The following is a 7,917-nucleotide window of genomic DNA, read 5'->3' on the forward strand; positions in this document are numbered from 1 at the left end:
TCCTTCTTTTTCACTTCTTGCTCTAAATCTGCTTCAAGGATTGCAGGAATTTCCTTTAAAAAAGTCTTTTAAGTTTATTAGACAATAGAATTCTTTAATTATTTTTTTTAGATTTTTACCATTTAGTATTTATATTGGACTCTATCACAGCAGCATCATTTGGCTGATTTTTGCTCAAATTCTAGTGGGAGACTGACCAGGCTTAAATTAATCATTTGCTTTTACTCTATTAGAGACATATCAGAAGTAAGTAGAATACAAAAGGTGAAATTTGTGTATTCTATGAAGTACTGAATAGCAAACTCCTAGTCCACTTGAATTGTGGAAGATAGCTACCATTCACTAGAAAAGGCTTTAAAAAAATAGAACATAGATTTATTCTTCTAGACTTTACATTGCCCTAAGTTATGTTGATGGAACAAAACTCTTTCAAGGAGTAATAGACACATACTGTCTTGTTTCAAGCGACTAGTGGAAGAAAAGGCTAAGTATACAAGTCACTGGGATCTAGAAATCAGCTGTAAGAATTAAGCACTTAAAAGGATAGGAAAAGAATTGAAAAAATGGAATCCTCCACTTTGGGACTTGAACACAATGTGACTTAGGCTGGAGAAAATATGGAAGCAACTTATCTACCCACACAAAATTTAAATCGACTTGGAATAAACTTCTATCTCATCATTTTTATTTGTAGGAAAATAAGGAGAACACATTCATAACAGTAAGAGAAAGAAATGGACAGCAATATCCCGTGCTTTCTGTTGACTGTACACCCCTTGTGAGCATGCTGCCTAAGGCATTTTCATTATGCAATTTATTTAATGCTTTTTGGGATTTAATTTGACTAGTAATACATTCAAAATCCATTTAATGTCAGATTATGTTCATCTAAGAGTCTAGTGAGTCCTGGCATATGCTTATAAATACAGAACTCCATCTACTTAGTCAGTTAGTTCCTAGTTTGTTTCTCTGGAAAAGAGAAAAACCTTACTTTCCTACACCCTGAAACAATAAGATAGTGATACAAATGCTTTATTCTCCTTATGTGTAACTATACATTGATTATTTTTTGCTGAAAGTTTTGCATGTTATTCTAATCTAATTAAACAACCACGTTTGAAAGCAGCTACAGGAAAGACTATGTGTTGGTTTATGCAATACATAGTTTGTGTGTTATGTTGGTTTATATTTTCAGAAACAAACAAGACCTAAGGTGAAACATCAAAGAACTTTCAGTCTTATACAAGACATGAAGTGAGCATCTTTTACCAGGTTGTGAACCCAAGCTAGGCTGTCTTTACATAATTCTAATTTCTGTAGACTCAGCATTTAGAAGTGACTCAAATAGAATAACACTTAGAAGGCATTAAATAAATGTTTGTTGTGCTCGCTTCAGCAGCACATATACTAAAACTGGAACGATACAGAGAAGATTAGCATGGTCCCTGCGCAAGGATGACATGCAAATTCGTGAAGTGTTCCATATTAAAAAAAAAAGCTTGTTAAATCAGTAAATATATTTATTATAAATAAATATAATGTATTACTATATAGAACTATTAACAAAGTGCTACTGAAAATAACAGAGGAAGAAATATTACACCTGATTGAGGATGAAAGGAAAGGCTTCAATGGCAGAGGTACCATTTGAATTGAATCTTGAAAGATGAGTAGGTCTTAAATAGGTAGGGATGCTAAAGTGATGTGGGGACAATAGCCCATGGAGATGCAAGTATGCACAATGGCTGGTTGCAAGTGGAATCACCCAGAAATGCATCTGGCTGTGTAAGGAATGAGTGGATGAGTCCTCACACAGTATGAGTATGTAATGAATGTTTGTTGAATAATTACATACATGTTAGAATGATCATGCCATCATGCCAAAATTTAGCTTTTATTTAGATATAAATAATGATCTTCCAAAAGAGTTTTTCTCTATACTGTGTGGTATCATGAAATAAGTTTACTAAGATATTTGAGATCAAGTTGGTTTTATGTATCTCTCCAGTGTTATTTCATATGTCTTTGCTTTAGTTTTTAGGGAATGTGTGAGTAGGTTTTAATTTCCAATTGATGGTTTCCTGAGGGTGCCCAAGTGCCTGTAAGACACACCTCTCTTGATCTGAAAGCTGCCTAGTACATTTAATGTTTCAGGGAAATATGTTTTGCAGTGTTTCCTAAGAACAGAGTGATCTTTGACTTAGAAATGACAACATGCTGGGGAACAAGATGAAGGCATCCCCAGAACATGGAGTGGACCGCTGTATGGTAGCCTGGTGTGTTGTAGGAAACAGAGGTTTTTAAAAAGTCAGGCAGTCTTGGCTTCAAGCCTTGATTCTGACTCCCATAAACAATGCTATTTTGAGACAGTTGCTTAAACACTTGAGCTTCGTTTTCCCCTCCTTTGTAAAATAGTGCAACTGTTCCTGCCTCTCTGGACTGCTGTGAGGATTAAATGAGGTAATGTTTACATGAAGCATCTGACCCCTGGTGAGTGCTCAGTACTCCCAAGTGGGCAAACTCTGAAGCAATTATGTCATAACGTTTCCCTTAAAAAAAGAAGAATACAAACACATTGAATTCTTTCCATGTTGCAGTTCTGTCAGTTTATCCTTGTGTACAATATTTATCAGAGATGTTTATAATTTATCTGTCTCTCCGGGTCTTATTCAAGACTCTGTACCCAGGAGGAACCTAGTAAGTACTTCTTAAAAATAATTTCCATCAACACTTCATTCTGAGGTTACATTGATTCCAAACAACTCGGAACCATATCAATATCACTGACAAGTTTTCATCTGAATTTTGAATTACTGATTTGAATTGATCATGTGTCAACCTTGAAAACTTTATCCTTAACAGCTTTATTAAGTAAGCAAATGCCAATCATATAGTTTGCTGTTTAAAAAACAAAGCATAAAAACTTCTCCCTTAAATAGGCTTCTATTGTTTCACTGATTTTTGCCAATTCCTATTTTAGTGTGTTATTTGAGTTGTAAGCATACGTTCCCCAAATCAGCAAGAAGCAGGTATCTGCAGTACCCCGAGTCTCACTTGAACTTGGGGCTGACCTACCTATTCTTGGATCACAGTGTTTTTCTTTTCTAATGTGTTTAATTACTTCAATCACTTATTTTAAAGTTGCTTCTTCTTCTTCTTTTTTTTTTTTTGTGCTCCTAGGGTATCTTTACGGAGCAGGAAACCAGTATTGCCAGAGTTTAGCTAAGCAGAAGCCAGTATATTGGAAATAGGAGCAACATTACTCTTTATGCAGAACAAAAGGAAGCCTCTAGACTTTTAAGCCCTAAAGTGAAATGACTAGATATATATGCTAAGTAGCTGGTACCAAAAGGCAGTGTTCTCCCGAAGGATAAGTGAGTCAAGGACATTTTGTTCCATCTATGGGACAATATGCTGCCTTTCCATTGTAAGATAGGACCCTCATTTCTTAAAGTTGAATAGAATGCCACTTACAAACAAAAAACAAACATTTTCAGCTGGTTAAATTTGATATGTTGAGTGAAGTTCATTACAATGCCTGTAGCACCTTTATTTGATCTCGAATTCGAGAGGTTTTCATATTCTTGAAGCTTTTGTTTCTCACGGCTTTGTTGAGATATTCAAACAAATGTTTAAAACTATATTTGAGACAGTAGACTTAAATATACTAGTCCTTAAATATTAACTTCAGCTGTGTTTCTAGTTGAACATAACCTTGTGTTTGTTGATATTTAGTCAAAGATTAATTATGTAATGAATAGGAATGCAAGTAGAGTCCTATAATTTGTTGTAGCTATTTGGGGATTTAAAGTAGAAAGGAAGATACAGCTGCAAGAAAATTCTCAAAGCTGCTATCCCAGTATAAGAGGAAATTAATACTGAAAAAACATACAGAAAACCAAGCCTGGGGGAAACTCGTGCAAGGGTAAACGCATACCTTCCCAAGGTAAGGGGTTAGGGTTATGTTGTCTGAGTTATGTGCTAATTTCCTCACCTATTTATTTGCAACTATTTTTCTGTCACATGTCTTATATTTTTGGAAACCATCTTAAATCCAAAATAAGGCAGAGATATAAATTCATAGTTAAAAATCTATTCCTATTGTCTACTAAAGAAAAATAATGAAAAAAGTAGATTAAATTGTTCTGTGACAGCTTTTACAACACGAGCATTTTAAAAGCAACTTGGAACCCACAAATAATATCCTCCATTGCCTTTTCCAAGAAAAAGTGTCATATTTACTTTGACCCTGAATAAAAACCAAGGGCAAAATATTGTCATATTATTGCCATCAATTTCACTACCCTGTACCCCACAAACAGAGCCTGGTGAAATGACTGGATAGATGGGTAAAATCGTGAGAATCATGAGGAATGAAAGTTAGCATTTCTATTAGAACAGTGGTTCTCAAAGTGAGGTCCCTATGTTAGCAGCATCGGTATCACCTGGGAACATGTGAAAAATGCAAAAATTTCAGTCCTCCCCAGAACTCAGAATCATGGACATTAGATAATTCTGATGCATGTTCTAGTTGAGAACCATCTTAGATGATCAATTTCCTGTAAGAATAAGTTCAGGTGGGATTTTACCTCGACCTGACTGTTTTTAATCATTTAAAAAAATGATACAAGCTTACTAAATAAAACTTAGAAATTATAAAATAGAAGATGAGAAATCAGAGGAGGAAGGGGAAGAGGAGAATGATGTCAGCATCATGCTACCCACACAAATGCAAGAATTTGGACTTTTTTGTGACTTTCCATTAAAATGTTTTGTTCTTTTAGGCTTAGGATTTTTTCACAATACTGATTAAAATATATCTACATATTTGAACCCACATTTTAAATGTAATAATTTTTTTAAATGTTATTGCCTTGGATGTGTAAATTTCATTTTCAGGTCTTCAAAAAAATCTCATTCATTTAACTGTCTGCCTATAGTTGGATATTTGGATTTCACAATTACAGATAATCCTCTGGTAAATATGTATGTGTATCAAATATTTTTTACATTTAAAAATGTGTCCTTAGTAGCTAATCCTGTAAGGAGACTTTCTGAGTTGAAGTAGATAGTTATATTGCAAGGTGCTTTTATTGGTTAGATTTTGAACATTGTCTTGATTTTCTAAGACCCACTTATTTCTGAAGCATAGAGCTTTAACTCAGGAGGCAATCCTATGTCAACTTGCAATGTCCTCTTTCTTTTTTCTTTTTTGGCCTATTTATATTTCTACTAAAGTTTGCAGCAAATCTTCCTAAATTTTGTCCCAAGTCCAATCTTACTCTAAGTTTCTAGTACTGCCTGCACGCCTAGGTCTGCAAAGTTTACTTTGAAAGAAAGTTGGATGCAAGGCCAGGACTTTGGTAGCTTTTACGTGCAATTACTATTGGACCTGAAAGTCCTCATATTTCTTTCCAAGCCTCCCTTTAACAATGTTCACATTTCCCTTTTTTATTCCATCCATTTACTTCCAGGTTCATGTTGAAAGCTCTGTAGCCCTATTTCAACAGCCAGTGGCCTCCAAGTGCCTTTCTTCACGTACAGTGAAGCTCTGCTTACCATCTTCTTTATTACTGTCTTTGCTTTCTTTTCAAGATCTTGTATGACCTGTTCTCTTCTCTTTTTAAAATTTGTTTGCAGAGGAGATATATTTAGAATTAGAGGAAGACAGTGTATTCACTCTCCTAAACTGGGTTTAATATTTTGCTAGACCGACCTATCCATTGGTGGGTTCGCAGCTAATCTGGAAGCCCACAATAGCCTTGTTTCCAAATATTTTACTAACTCCCTCATAAATACTCTGTGTCCCTATTTTTCAGCTTCTTTTTTGCCCTGTCCAGGCATCACTCTATTGTTACTATGTTACATAAGAAAAGAGACAGAGATAGGTAAGCATCATCATGCTCTATGCCATCAAATTCTTCTTAAAATTCCTTACCCAGGATTGCCTTCTCTAGACATATGACTATTGCTCAGAAATCTGGAGCCAGAATGAGATATTCAGCAGATAAGTAGCCCTCAGGTTATTCTTTCCATAAATGGATCCAGAGTGGCTGCCAAATCAACACACTTTAAAAAAGTCATCTTTCCCTTATTTTAAGAGCACTTAAAGGAAGTACATTCAGTTTAGTGGAGAAGTCCACTTTAATGAATTTATTTCCACGAAGCCTAAGAAAGCGAATGTAGCCTTGAAAGTGTTTAATTTGCACCTGGGGAATAGTTTACATGCCTGGAGAAAATTTATGAAGATCCAACAGGAATTTAGGAAATTGACTCAAAGTTAGGATAATATGGTAATAATCCACTCAGTGATTTTGTACTCTACTTCCATGTGCTTACAATGTCCTCAGTACATCACTTGCTTTGTGCCACATGCCTTCATATCATACCCCTAGGAAGAACAGAGTTTCAAGTATAACTACACAGGTCATTTCATTTTTTCCTCTTTAAATATGGGGTGAGAGAGCCAATGGGTAAACAATGAGAGAGATGGATTCCTTAATAAAATAAGAGATTGATAGGTTAATTAACTCCTTGTCCAACACCTATAAAAAGTAGATATCAATTAATTAATTAATCAGTAAAAGCCCCTGTGTTATTACTTAAGTTAAGGGAAAAACATCCATGAGTTCCAAAGTCCAGAGAGGCCTGGAAGGGTTTTCAAAGCGAAAGCACATCAAGGTAACTGAAACTGCATTCAAACATCAGTGAATTCATTGTTTCAAACATCAGCTTTATATAAATCTATTTTAGAAAGAGTTCCATGTGAACACCTAACTAGTTCTTTCCAATGTCCAAGCACTCTTGTGAAGTCCTGTCTTTCTCACTCATTCACAGCTTGTGATGATTTTTTCTGGGGGCCTTCTGTTCTTTTCTGCCATGACCTTGCATGCTTATCCTGTTCCATCAGCCGTGTCTGTATAAGGCTTCAGCTTAACAGAAGGATATAGGATTTGAGTTTTTCCTCACTGAACTTCTAGGTTTCAGGAAAATCAAAGATTGTAGCTAATTACCAGTTTCTGTGTCTTTGAACATTTCAAGTGTAATTATGTGGGCTTTGTCTACCAGAGTACATGGAAGCCACTGACTGTGGGAAGGATGTGGAAGGTGAAGAATGACAACCACACAAATTTCGTATGAGAGTTTCACGTTAACCCAAGTAATATGTTGTGGCACTTTAAAGTGACACTGTGTGTATCATAGTATAAGCATCATTTTACTTAATGTTTGCCTTTTTTTTTCTCCTTTCCTTATGTGAGTAAAAGCTGGGAGAAATGATAGCAGGATTTCCACATTGTCATGCTATGACTGTCCAAATGCTACTAATTTTTATGGGACTGTAAGATGAGTGAAGAATGACACTGTTGCTACCATAAATGCAAGTCACTCTTGTTGTTGGTTGGGTGGACCTGGGGGTGAAGAAAAGAGACAAAGAGGGAGAGAGGCAGATTTTTGTCTTTGGATTTATAAGGCTCCTTAGTATTCCACTCTTAAGAAAAAAGAAAGTGTATATGCCCTGGTGGTAGTGGTGGGGGTTATTACACTTTGGTAATCATGAGATATTCTTCAACAGAAGTGAAGAGAAGGAAAAAGAAGGGTGGGGAAAAGAAGCAGAGAGATTAAGAATGAATAGCTGGGTTGATATATTGACAGCCTTTATATCACTAAACTACTGATATATTAATTAAATCATGTATTCATATTTAAAGTGGTTGGGGAAGACTGGAGGGTTCCCTTATGAGCCTCTGTAGCATATACCACTAGAAAATTTATTAATGTCACTCACTTCTTTACATGCTTCTTCTGGAAGACTTTCAAGAATAGACCTCCGCTCTTTCCCCAGGTAGGCTATCACTGTGCCATTGCTTTTATTGTTTGGCTGCTCCTCACAGCAGTAAATTAAAACACCTAAATCCA

At 35.6% G+C, this 7,917-nt stretch overlaps 1 non-coding gene across 1 annotated transcript; it reads left to right on the forward strand.

Annotated features, from left to right (window-relative positions):
* The first annotated feature begins 1,383 nt into the window (after nucleotides 1-1,383).
* LOC116283532 (U6 spliceosomal RNA) lies at nucleotides 1,384-1,490 on the forward strand. The gene has a single exon (XR_004193166.1). It is a non-coding gene; the product is annotated as a U6 spliceosomal RNA (small nuclear RNA).
* Nucleotides 1,491-7,917: the final 6,427 nt, after the last annotated feature.

This window comes from Vicugna pacos, chromosome 15 (assembly GCF_048564905.1).
Source record: "Vicugna pacos chromosome 15, VicPac4, whole genome shotgun sequence".
In the NCBI taxonomy this organism is placed as follows: domain Eukaryota; kingdom Metazoa; phylum Chordata; class Mammalia; order Artiodactyla; family Camelidae; genus Vicugna; species Vicugna pacos.